Here is a 13,948-nt window from a genome sequence, read left to right on the forward strand (position 1 = left end):
TATTTTATTTTTTACATTTATCTCCTCTATACTGTAAAAAAAATCTTCTAAAATCACTCAACATGTAACAAATGCTATTAAACCAACAGGTTACTCTTTGCAACTTTGTTCAATGGATAGATGCCACCTGGGAGAAACTTTTTGACGTGTTACCTACCTGGCCTGCAGCTAACTCCCCTTTAATGAAGTCTGACTGTGTGAAGCGCGGGACGATTGAGAAAAAAAACAACAACATACAGATGTAATCTCCTCCCCCAGTGCCCGTCTGCCTCTTTTTGGTTACGCTCACAAGCTTGGACGCGAAAAACTCGAGTGCTTGGGAGCAAAAGACAATCAGATCATGATTGGCAGCAGCTTTACAAAGCACCTGTCTGACAGAGACACACACAGGAGCATACAAACAACCAGCACAACCTGTTCTGTGCCTCCACAAATGAGGTCGAGATGGAGGACGTCTTTAGCCCGCTGCTGCCTGTCCAAATTGGTAAAAGGAGGAAGCAGGAGAAGGCAGCATAACAGCAAAGGAAAATGAGTATGGGACATTATGCAGAGGAAAACTATAAGCAATGGTGGAAGAGGAGCAGAAGATGCAGTGACATCAGACTTAAAGCCCAGAGATGGGGCTTGTTAGTGGGAGGCTCCATTAGGTTCGCCTCCTGCCCTCCTCTGCATTCTCCTTTGTCCTCCTCACCTCTCCCAGCAGACCTAAATTGGCCTCAAGTACTTCACCTGACTCCCTTCCCAACCTGCGCCACTCATGTATATATGTATCACAAATCCCCTCTAGACACGGACAGATAGGCAGGCCAGGCATAACACTGGGTTCATCTCACAAAGGCAATTTGTTACGAGGAACCGTTTGGGTCAAGTACCCTATGCTTTTCCTCTCAATTGTTTTAATCAGGCCAAGGTAGCAGGAAGGGAAAGGCTCTGAGGTACCTAAAGGCACCGTTCCCCCCGGCCATTATCCTCCGGTGGGTGAATTTGGAAGCGGCTGTTGACAGAACCATCGCAGTTAGACAAGTCAATTAAAGCGGCCCGAAACTTTTTTAGATGCAAACATCTGTTTGCAGCTAAATTCACAGAACAAGTCTGAGACGAGCCATGCAGAGAAGAAACCAACCAAGACAAACAATCTCAATCCTTCATTATCGGAGGTTTGGGTTTTTGGATCAGAAAGAAAAAAAATAACGCAAGCAAAAGTTTTGCTGCAGATATTTGTTTATTTAAATGTATATTTATTTGCCCCAGCTGTTTTTTGCAGTTGTTAATTGCACTTTTACCTGTGGATTAATCTGTCGGTGATGTTGTGTAACATATTTTTTATCTGAATTAGAGTTTTGAAGTAAAACAGCTCGACTTAAATATAAATGACATGGATTCTGATCTCACCATAAATCTGTAATGCTTCCTCCTTTAAAACAAAATGGCATAAAAAGAGCACACATATGCACTTCTTTCCATTTACATGCATTTTACAGAAACATAGCTTCCATTCTGGCCTTATTGTAAACAATAATGTGGCCCTCAAATGACAGGATGAGGGGAAGAGAGGGCATTGACTGTATGAGATTTAGACTGAGTGATCCCCCCCCTCTCACATTCCGAACAGGAAATGCCCACTGGCTCCAAGAAGCCAAAATCCCATAGACATCTATTGAGAAATAACAGCTACTACTCAGTCATTCTATTAGTCAGAATAACTATTATTGCTCTGCTACCTTTTAAAAATAAACAACCTCTTCTTGCTTATCCTTTTTTTTAATTGTATTTTTTCTTTTGTGAAAGTTGTTGTTATAAAGTGATCAATCAGCTGCCTCAATAGATGTAGGTGGTCTTACATTTAAACGTTCAAAATATTTGATTGATGGATTTTCCTGAGACTTCCAACAAGCTCACTCCTGATTGGTGAGAGTAGTTTCCATAGAAATGATGACTCAGACTGACTCGGACGGTTGCAACATCTTTGTCATGAAAATATGGCGACTTCCTTTTGTTGGAGGTGGAAGTAAACCATTTTTTATGGGTGATAACTTGCTCATTCGCTCGCTCTCTCGCTCGCTCACTCACTCACTCACTCGCTCACTCGCTCGCTCGCTCACTCACTCACTCACTCACTCACTCACACTGTCCAGTTGTCATACACATTCAATGGTCCTACATTTTTGGCTTTTAGATTCTTGCTTTAGAAGGATCCTGCACAGTAGATGAAGATGTCTTACAGCTCAGAGTCTCTTCCTCTTCTAGAGTTCATACCCATGACACTGGTGCACTATGTTGATTCAAAACCCTTAAAGACCCACTTCAATGAAAACTATGTTTTTGGTGTTTAACATGATGTAGCACATGCATAAAGAAAATCCATTTAAAATTGTGTTTGAGCATTTTTTAATTCAAATTGTTGTGAATAACAACATTTGAATTGCCTCACTATGTGGTCCCAAACAAGTGAAACAAACTATTTTAAAGCTGCTTAAGAACTTGTTTAAAAACATTAAAAATCCTAGATAACAAAACCTTACTATTGTATCACTCTCAATAAATATAACAAGCTGGATTCAAATGATCAGTTTAAATGATCCTTTTTGCATGACTGTCTCATTTTTAAAGTTTTAAATGGGCTTGTTCCCCCACCTTTAATGAATTTGACACAATTTTGGAATACACTGTCTTTTTACTTCAGAAACTGTGAAAACTATGCAATATTCAAAACTGTTCTACACAATCGGTTAGAAGTAAGTCAGTCACGTACTAATACTTTAAATAATCCTACAGGTGCATTCAACATCAGACAATGCTGTTGTTTTTTTATTTTATCTGTTTTTCACTGTACACGTGTCTTTGTGTGGATTTGTTTATGTTGTGTTACTGTATATTTTATGTCTTAATCTTGGCTGTAATGTTTACTTTTTACTGGGTTCTGTGTTCGGATGTACAGTATATCCTTTACCTGCCTTAGAACTACAGATGTAGATTGGTGCTAATTCTCGGATATTTATGTTGTAATCCTGCTAAAACATTGTTTAATATTCATTGTCCTAACTTAAATAGAATAAATTAAAATAAAGGAGTGGCATAGATGCTCCAGTCAGCAGCTCCCTGCTCCGCTCCATCCGCTTGTGGACGTCTAGATCCACGTACAACTTTGTTTTCCTCGTCTGAGCTGGCATCTGGCTCAGAACTGCACAGATGGATAGCTCCAATGGATAGTTCCAATCGTGATTTTGGTTGCACCAGTAATGTTAAATTGAGGGTGTAAAGGTCTGTAAGTCTAGGGGGAGAGGTTGAAAACAAGGGAATGATGGGAAATGAGGGCAGGCTTACTCTGCGCAAATAGAATTTACAACAACTCAGAGGTGAATTTCCAAAAAACCTTACTTCTCTGCATAAACTATGTCCTAGAAAACAACATGTTTTGCGTATTTTGCCTAAAAACAGCATAATCATAATTAGAAGACTACAATACCTCAAAACATGATTGGAGTGCATCCTTAAAGGTTTCTTAATAACCCTGATACATTTTCCAGCTTTGATTTTCTTGTCAGAAAATAGTCCTAATAACTCAACAAATGTAAGCCTCTGAAAATGAAACAGTAAAGATTGAAGCATGATAACGTATTTGTCATCCATTGCAGTGTGTTTGATGTCACATGTTTGGCTGTCATCCAAACAGATTCAGTGGAAGAAAGAATGAAGACCAGATGTAAAAAGAGCAGGAAATTCTGTGAAATCTGCAGAACAAAACAAAAAAATCCATGTCCCGCAGCTGGATTCTGATGAGGATGATAACACTTGGAACATGTGGTCTAAAGTTTATATTCTGATTAAAAAAACACTGAAAGATGTCAAAATGTGACAGACACACATATCAAGGTTAACAAATCTAAATTGAGAGTTAAACCATAACTCCCAAACATGAAGTGACTTTCTCAAGGTTGCATCTTTTTGTATACATTTGCTGCAGAACATAAACTTATAGACAATATTTGGGTGTTCATAATGTAATTAAAATATTTTTAGTTCCAAAAAACCAGTAACATCCTTGAACATTCTTCAAATACAAAAACAAGAATCAGAAGCAGTGTAAATGCTGGCATCAACCTGGTAGCGTGCCACCAATAGACGTAACCAAAGATCAAAGTGAGGAGGCTTTTGTTTAGTGGCATGAACTCAACCACCCATTTGATTCTCAACAGAGAAAAATGAAACCGGAGAGCACTTTGACAGGAGGTTACTCCACCCACCTCAGCAATGTTTATAAGACAGGCCAATGGGCGGGGCAAAGCAAGGTGACAGTTCTGTTGGGTCCACCCACGTGCCAATCAAAGACCACATCAGTCATCATGCAAAAATGTAAGCTTTGATAAAACCAAAACAACTGCTGTGGATACACTTAAATTTGGGGTCAAATCTGACTTTTTAACACTGGACATCCATGAGAAATATTTATTTTTGGAACCGTCAAAATAAAGCACTGTGGTTTGGACACTGTTTTAACAGTTTTAATGACAATATTTGGACAGAATAATTCTGTTATCCATAATTTATGTGGTGATCTCAACTTAAGAGTTTAAATATTTCTAAAAAGAAGAGAGAGACATTATCAGCCATGACTGTTGGTTTGCAAAGTTGGCATTGTGTTTGTATAAAATTAGAACAGGGTCTTTTTAGGGAGTTGCAATGATGATAAGCACTGTGCAGGTTGAAGCGCCTGTCAGGTTGCTGGTAACCTCACAGACAGAAACAGGTTAAACCAGATGGCAAACTGTCGGCGCACTTTGAAAAGGGCATCGATGGAAAGTTACGTTTGGAAAAAAATCACCCAGAATGCAGACTAGAGCAGAGATCATTCTGTTTGTTCAGAGAGGTGATGAATTCTCCTTGCTAAAACTTCTCATGCTATATCTTTTGCCAAACCAAATGTAGCATGCAAGCAAGCGTTCTATACATTTTCAGAATTTTGAGTCTCAATTTTCATGTCTTGATGTAAATGATCTTCCAACAGAAAAATGTTCTTTATTCACAATCTTATTAGGAACTGGGGATGGAATGAGTCACTTTCCCCACAATTTAGTTCTGAGCTCAGTTTGTGGGTCACAGTTTTCGATTTCTGATTGGAGTATTACAAAGCAACTACAACAAACTAAAAATTCGGAAAAATCCACATTTTTATTTGATAATAAACGGGTAGAAATGCAAAAAAAAACAAAAAACTTTCAGTCATACTAAGCTTGGTGTAATGTAATAAAACAAAAAACAACGTAAATGTATGCAAATGTAGCCCGTAGGGATGCAAAGATTCACTTTCCACGTGATTCGGATCAATGGTTTAACAAATGGTTGGGTTTTAAACCCACGAGGAAGTAATCGTGTCCAAGATCCAGCATAAAGACTTTAAGATATAAAAGTGTGACTGTAAAATCTTATGTTCTAACTTTCTCGTCTTACATGAATGAATAGGTTTGGAGCGTTTTCTATGTTGAACACAAAAGTGGGAAACTATGATCAAAACCTGTTATTGTTGGATAATATTTTTAAGTCTAAACAAACAAAATGAAGTGAAAGAAAATATAAACACTTGAAAAACAAACAGATTTTTAATGGATAAATATGTTTCTTAAAGCTTAAATTCTCATTAATATGTGCTTTATTCTTTGATGTTCTCCTTCATTTCTGTTATATACTGATCAAAAGAAAAACCCAACCTCCTTTATTAAGGAATGTTCTTGTGTGTTCCGAGATCACGTGTGTCTTCCCGTGTTTTTACAGTTACTATTCAGCGTTTTCCAAGCATCGACAGTTTCCCCCTGACTGCACTGTTTTCCTTTTCAAATGCTGCAGCTGCTGCTCAAGTTTGCACTTTGTGCTTCCCTTGTGAGCATGCTACACTGACAGCGGTGATTGACAGGCCCGCCTCCGGGGCATCCTGTCAACTAGAGAGGAGGAGGAGGAGGAGCAGAAACGCTTCAGGTGTAATTACACCGTCCTACTGCTCTTCCAACTAAACGCAACACGATGTAGATCAAAATCATTCCTGTCGGTTTGCAAGAAACGTTTCCTGTCAGGTAATGATGGTTAAGCACTAAATTACTGTTGGGGGGGGGATGACCCGGGGTTTGAAAGAAATACTACTGATGACCATGATAGCATCTACAAGGTGATTTATGCACTTCCCTAAAAGACAAGCAACAAATGCAGCGTACAGATTTACGATTTATTTACCTCAGGTCAACTCAAGTAAGGATTTTTGTGATAAACGAGACTCAACTCTTAGAAAGCAATTACTAAATAAACATTTTGTTTTTATTCCCAGAGAGAATAATCTAGGTTCCCTTTTGTTTCCAAATACCAGCAGGTTTGAGCAGGATAAGGCGTCCCACCCACCAAATATATGAATAAACGGACAAAAACGTTGGCAGGACGATGGGAGCCCTACAACATTGGCAGAATTCTATGTTGCATACTTGAACACAATGGAAATTCTACACATGCATGAGTGAACAAAGCTCACCCAGCAACTCCAGTATTTTTCTGTCGGATGCCAGCGTACGCTTTATTTATAAGCCACAAATAAACCTTCTAGATAGTTAGTGAGGGAGACAGAACTTAGTGAACCTTGGATCAAAAAAGAAAAATATCCCATAATTGGGTCATAAACTATTTACAAATAAACATATTTGGAGTACTATTTAGTTGTTTTTTTAAGAAATACAATGATTTTTTAATCAATTTCAAACTTTATTTGTCACATACATAGTACAATGTATTGCACAACTGTCAATTTTTCAAAAAAAAAATTTACAATGTAGACCACTTTACAGTACGTACAGTCTTCTCTCATTTATTGTGGGGGGGTACGCTCTGAAAATAACCTCCAAGTATTACTACAAATGTTTAAAGGCTGTAAAACTCCTCACTACACACATTATACACTTTCCTTAGACAGACATGAACATTTTCACACGTTCTAACTCACAAAGTTTAAACCTTCATAGAAAAATAAGTCTGCTATTTTAGAACGAACACAAAGATCTGATTGTGTAACCACGCAAGCTGAACATATTCTGTACAGGAGACATGACATGGAGGGGGATACAGGATACAAAACAGGGTGCATTGTTAAAAAAAAAAAATAATTCCACAAAAAAATATATCAGTAAAACAGCAAGACCACAAAAGGTGAACCGCAATGTAGTGTGATAGTCTTGTTACATTTACACCAGGTTCAGAAACACACATTTAAGTGACCACCTCAAACAAGTCTATGCTATCTTAGATGACCCCACCCCCTTACATTGATGTGTTCTCCCTACCATGACAAAGGTGGATAAAGGTGGAAAGATTTCATGTAATCCATGGACACCAGTGAAGATCACAAATCATTGAAGAAAAATGGTTCAGAGCACTGTCTAGTGGGTCTAGATGACCCAACTCCCAACGCTAAAGTCCCCAGGATAGCACAAGGGATACACGGACGTACCGTATATGCGCATGTCTAGCTTCCACGTTTGCATGTCACTACACAAGTTTCTAAGTCCGCTTTTAGGCTCCATGTACAACAGACCTGGCCATTGTGTGGGCATCAAAAGTTAAACCAGTTGAACTTTGACCAAACATGGACTCGAATTTGTTAGTGAAGTCTGGGTGGTGTCCTTTCCAAAACATGGAAGTGCCAACCGTTGGAAAATTGTGAAAGAGAAATCAATGATTGCAGTTGGGACACCAAGTTTTTCATATCTCAGAACAGAGGTGTGAAAGAAAAAGCCTGGAGATTTGCACTGCGAGTCCATTTGCTAGTAGCGACAGTCCAGTTTCAACAGCTTATGCTAAACGCTGTTTAAGAATCCCCTTTTAGCGCATCCTTGAACGCACATCACATGCCCGCTGTGTACGTAGCAGTAAGGTAACAAGTGTAAAAGTGTTTAGAGTGTTGATAGTGTGCCGAGATCAAGTAGAGAAGTGAGTATTCTGTTAAAACATCATCACTTTAGCTTTTTATCTTTTTTCTATTTTATTTTTTTACAGACGCTTTAGACTGCTTTAGAAATACCACATCAAAAATGTTCGTAGCTTTGCCAATTAATGATGTTAGAGCAGCAAACATGTTTGGACCAATCAAATCATAGGCATATGTCAACACGTTTGGCTTGGAAGGCCTTTCAACATCAGTTCATTTCTGCTCTGTACACAGTCACACCCATTCTGCTGCCGTAAGATCTTTGTGCTAAGTTTTCTCAACCCTCATTAGCCTTCTCCGACATGCCCAGGCTGTCATCTTCCCTCTTTACATCCATGCAGTGTGTTGCTCATCACGTGCAGCCACAAGAAGGGATCCAGATTTGCACATTTCTGCCAGATCTTTGCTTTTCGCGTTAACAGACAGATGGTGTAAAATGTGATTGCAAAAGCTTCAGAATGAAAGTCATGTGTGGTGTTTGAGAGGTGGACTTCTATGTAAGTGCTTTTTCTCTTTAAAAGGATTATGTGCGCTAAGTTTTTACCAGCCGTGGGTGAGAAAATACAACAGAGGGCTTCTGACTTTTGTGTTGGGTCTTCTGTGTTTCCTAATGATACTGTGGCTTAATAAAGATCATTTACCTGGATGCCATGACACCAAATCCTTTTGCTCTCAACTCGCCTCCTTCCTGCACTAGAGAAGCAATAAAACTACAGCTTTGTTATTGAAGCGTCTCACAAGACTTAAAAAGTCACACCTCTGTGGGTCTTTGCTGAAGTTATGAAAGTAACGGCTCTAATTTTAGTTCGGATTCACAAACTATTAAGACAGCTATTTATGATCTTGCAGGAAAATTCTCTCAGCGTGCTTCTGTAAACTGTGTTTTCTGCATCTTCGAGGTGGATTTAACCGCAAAATCAGCAGGAAATGAGGACTTTCACCCGGATTTTTGGGTGTTTTGACTTGATGAGAAAATTGTGTTGTTTTTGCGTTTTCTGTACAGATGCAACACGCAGGCATTGTGTGCAAAAGAGGGCTGCTCTCTAAAGTGTGTGAACGTTGCACTTTGTTTTGACTAGCGCCGTGACAGAATAGTTGCTCTGCCAGTGGTGTGTTGATGGAGGCAGGTTAAGAGTGTCAGTCTTGCATCGCACTGCTGCCCTGCCTTAACTGTTATTACTGCAGTTATTCAAAGGCTCCTCTGACACTTTAACACTCGCATTGTTCCAGGATGTGAGTGTTTGTGTGTCAGGTCCAGTTTTTAGTGACTCCTCACCTGCGTGGTTGTGGTTTATTTTTGTGTGTTCTTTGTGTGGTGCGCGTTTGCGTGTTTCCCAGCTTGTCCACGTCTGTGTGACTAAGCAAGAAAGAGGCAAAACATTTGACTCCAGGCTGTCAGACCTGGAGAGAAACCTCCATTGTTCCTGTGCAACTTCAACTGCACAGCCAGTCAGAAGTTCCAACCAGCTACTAAACTGGAGTGGAAGTTATTTCTACCGTGATAATCTGCTCTTTGACTCTGGATAAACCATGTTGACAGTCAAGAACATAAACCAGATTAACCAAATGTTGGTGTGTATTACAATTAATCAATATTTGAGGCTTGTTAGTGCTGGTGAATAATAGAAACTTCTTTCCAGATTAAAAGATGAGAAAGAAATCAGCGGGTTCGCCTCTCTGCTTGTTGATCTTTAGTAAAACCACTCTTTAAAACAGCCACTCTCAGTAAGCCTGGAAGTATTTTACTGGATAGCTGCCCTATGAAGCCATGCTTAGTTTCATAAGGCAATGACAGCAGGGAGAACTCACCCAGGCATGTCTAATAAACACAAACTCCTGAAAACACAGCTCAGGATTAGAGCCTTCCAGCAGTGTTGTTGCATGCTTCACTACACAGATAGATGAACGTTTGATTCCGTTTTTCACAGAACTTCAAAGTCTCATAAGCCTTGGAGCCACATAAAGGAGACGTCACAAAAACCAAGTCAACTGTCAGCAACATTTCAAAGTTAACAAATAAGACAAATTGGAAAGAAATGTGACGATTCACAAACACAAGTTTTTCGTGCATGTAAAAACAGAATTGTAGTGTTTAAACCTCTTTCTCTCCAGAGGAGCAGTGACAGCTGATACGATGCCATTTAGTTATATAATCTGTGTTTCTAACTGTACATGGCCGTGGTGCAGAGGTTGGGCGGTCGACTTCTGATCGGATGATTGCAAAATTCCCGCCTTGCCCTCCCATTTGTTGAAGTGTCCTTGGGCAGAACCCCACCGTGCCTCTAGTGGAAGGTTGGCGCCAGTGTTCGGCAGCAGAGCCGACACCAGTGTGTGAGTGTGTGTGAATGTGTGTGTGAATGGGTGAATGGGACTGAAAACGCTTTAGGCCTTCATGGAAGGTAGAAAAGTGCTATACAAGTGTATGACATCTACCATTTTTACCATGTGCAACACTGGATGGTCGTATTTTGACAAGCAACATGAAGTAAGGAAAACCTGTCTTTGGCTTTGCAGCCCTGCAATTACAGAGAGTTTCACTTTTGTGTAGTTTAAATCACTTATGGGGAAAATAAAAACAAACTTTTTAAAGGCCAAAAATTTCTATGGACATTTGACAACTGCATTGGTTTATTACTGAACCATGTTAAACATGCATTATCAAATGAAATGGTAAACTTGGGCTTTAGTATTTAGGCTGGGATAAGTAACTAATAATTTGACTTTTTTTTAATGTGTTTAGCATTATTGTCGATTTTACTTAAACCAATTGAGTGATTTTCTCCTTGTGAGACAAGAAAGTTCTATTTCATTCTACAGTAAAAATAAACATGTAAAATATATGTTTTGTGACTGTTTCTAAAACTATTTACATCTCACTATCGTCAGCTATTCACAACTCACAACAATTTTAGTTGTAAAGCTCGTTATTAAGTTTCTTGTGACTCCTAACAAATTTTATAAAAGGAGACAGATGTGGACACACTGTGAAGCCATTTTTAAGGACAACAACTGAAATCAACACAAACCTACCAGACGTCATCTTTTGACTTCAGGACTGAAGCTTGTCTGATAACAAAAGTAAGTGCAGTTGGTTGCAGTTCGGTAACTGACCTCTAGGTGGCTTGTACACAAACAAGAACATTTTAACAGTATATCAATATAAACCGATCATCTTTATGATAAAAAAGAAACCAATAGAGAATGGACCTTAGGTTTACCCTTGTAGTTTCAGCCCCAGTGCTGACATTCTTTTTGACTACAGTAACCCTTCAACCGTTTATGCAATTGATGTAATTCCAGCTGATTCTGTCACATTAGTAATGTGTTGCAAAACGGTGCAACGACAATATGAAAAGCCGTTTTTCTCCGTGTCGTAATCAGCAGATTCCCATTGATCGCAAAAAGAGTGGAAGAGTTACTGTACGTCAAAGAGCGTGTGTTATTTAGGCGTCACCAGCAACATCTCTGGTGTTAAAGTGAAAATCAGTAAAAAGCAAACTGCCAGGTCAGGTTTTCCCCCTTTCTGAGTAATTTTAGAGAGGCTAGGTGTTACGTGCCGAGTCTTTCGGGGGTGGATGAGCTTTCTTCTTGCTTTGGATTATTAGTTATGTTAATTGAACGCGGTGGTATCTGGGAGGCGATCGGCCCATCTCCTTTCTTCTAGGTTGGACGTCATTGCCTCGTCGTCCTGGTTGGCCTGTCACTCTATCTACAGCGTCGGCCCCGCCCCTCTGCGCTGGAGGCACGGACACATAAGCTGACGTGGCCCAAGCACCAGGGCGGCTGACTCTACAGCTCGCCATTTGTGTTCTGTGCACTTATTTGTGTTTCGTTTCGGTTCTTGGCACGTTAGAATGATTTCTACTTATCCTCGCCATGTTTAAATGCTTCTTTTTACGGGCATATGTTCTTTGATTATTGTTAACAGTGTCTACATCACGTTGTGATCCCATGTGGGAGGATATCTGTGTGACAGAACCAGTTGTAGCTTATTGCACCGAATAAATCAGTTAATACGGATTTGTTGTATTGCTGATTCCCTTTTCCCTCCCACACCCCGGGGTCGTAACACTAGGGTACTAAATCCAAAGCTAAAAGAAAGGTTTCAAATCATCAAATAGATTTCAGACTCCAACCTCTGCTACATGATACCCCAGAATGTCAACTTGTCTTTCTGTCACCAATCAGTCACAGGGTATTTTCATAGGTTGCGCAATAAATGCATTTTACTTACTAATTTCTGTGAATGGTCACAGTGTTGGTTGGTGGAGCATATCTAGTTACAGTCGAGAAAAGACACAAACTTTCAAATTAATCAACAGATGAAGCCTGTTTTTGGACTGTATGATGAAGCTGGAGCATCCAGAAAAAACCAACAAGGAGAACATGCAAACTCCTCATTTAGGCCGCATTTCCACTGCATGGTTCAAGTGACCCAATTCCGATTTTTTCCTCTCATGTGGCACAGATCGGATATGACCGGTGAGCGTGTAAGCAGGACAAAAGCGCATGGATTCCGATTTTCTCAGATCGGATTCAGGCCTCATTCATATGTGGAAATAAATCGGATACGAATCGGATACGTGCATTTGTGTGTGCCATGTAAGCAGACAAATCGGATATTCTGCAGTAAATACGTCAGTGACGTCAACTCAGGACACCACCAACTGAGATCACATGACTTATTAAGGTGCTTTTGTGCGCTGAGTTTGCTGTTCGAGGACAGCTGGAGCCCCATCAGCGTGTTACCTTTCAGCCTCAGGCTTCAGACCGTAGTCGGAAACCGCTGTTATTCCCGGTCCGGTCCCGGTCGGGACGTAAACGGTAACTAATGAAGCGGGACACCGTTGCAATGGAACAAGTTAGAAGCCGGTTATATCTTTGCTTGTGTTTTTGCGGAGTGTGGGCGTGTATGATGGGGACCGCACGTGGTGTGTGTGTGTGTGTGTTAGGAGAGGAGAGGGGGTGTGACCACGGAGCCGGGGACTGTCGGAGAACCGTAAATCAAAAATAAGGTGTCCACTCTGGAGGCTGAGGGTTTCGAACGGGAAAGTGAACCCCGAAGGAGAATCCACCTTCGGCCCTGAAGGAAATCTCCCGTGCGTTTCTGACCACGGTCGGAAAAAGAGAAGTCATCTCGCAGGAAAGGTTCAGCACTTGGATCAAACTGTTAGTACAGCACGTCTGCAAACACTTCCTCATTCAAAATTCAGAGAGAGCTGAGGAGCCCTCCTTTTTCCTCTCCCGCGCATCCCTTCAGCAGCGCCCAAGACAACGCCTCCATCCGTCGCTGAGTTGCCTCCATGACAACCGCAGTCACAAAAGTCAGAAGGACGTCTGCGGAAGGCAGAAATGCTGCTACGTAGTCCTCAGAACGTCTACGATTGATAGTTTCAGCATTGTATAGTGTGAAAGCAAAAATCGTAAACGGGTCACTTTTAAAAGATGATGTAAGCGGGTCGTCAAAAAAATCGGATATAGTAGGAAAATCGGATATGGGCAACAAGACCTGCAGTTTAAATGCGGCCTTAAAGGACCCATCGGGAATTGAACCAGGGCCTTTTTGCTGTGAAGCAAGAGGGCAAACCACTGCAGCCCTGGTTGCCAAATTCCCTCACAAAGGTTCTTATACTTTCTAACATAGAAATCCAAGAACAGTTCAAGTAGAAATGACTGATAAAACTATTTAAAAGGCGTCAGGTAATCTTATTTGTAAGTTTCTGTTGCGTTAAGTAAATAACTGGGTTACTATGCCGACCACAAAAGACTCATAACGCATCATGGTTTTTGTTATCACAATTTAAAAAAATGGAGAGTAGCTTCTTACTAGAAGTAAACTTATAAAATATGATCCCAAGATAAAAAAAATCATAAGCTCCAATTTTCTTTAACTGCTACATAATTCACCAAAGTCTTTGTCTGGGTCTCAGTTGATCATAGATCAAAAACTGCAGTAATCATCCCGACAGCCTATATTTTAAAAACCAGTGA

General features: G+C 40.2%; 1 long non-coding RNA gene across 2 annotated transcripts in view; it reads right to left on the reverse strand.

Moving 5' to 3' along the window:
* LOC144983753 (uncharacterized) overlaps positions 1-13,948 on the reverse strand; it is a 93,500-nt gene that overhangs the window by 29,656 nt on the left and 49,896 nt on the right. The window contains exon 1 of one of the 2 annotated variants that reach the window (XR_013647547.1): positions 158-350. The exons of the other annotated variant lie outside the window; for it this stretch is intronic. This is a non-coding gene — a long non-coding RNA (uncharacterized LOC144983753). Of the gene's footprint in view, positions 1-157; positions 351-13,948 lie in introns of those variants that run through there. 2 annotated transcript variants of the gene reach the window in all.

The sequence above is a fragment of the Oryzias latipes genome, chromosome 14, assembly GCF_053564925.1.
Source record: "Oryzias latipes strain Hd-rR chromosome 14, Olatipes_Hd-rR_3.1".
NCBI lineage: Eukaryota > Metazoa > Chordata > Actinopteri > Beloniformes > Adrianichthyidae > Oryzias > Oryzias latipes.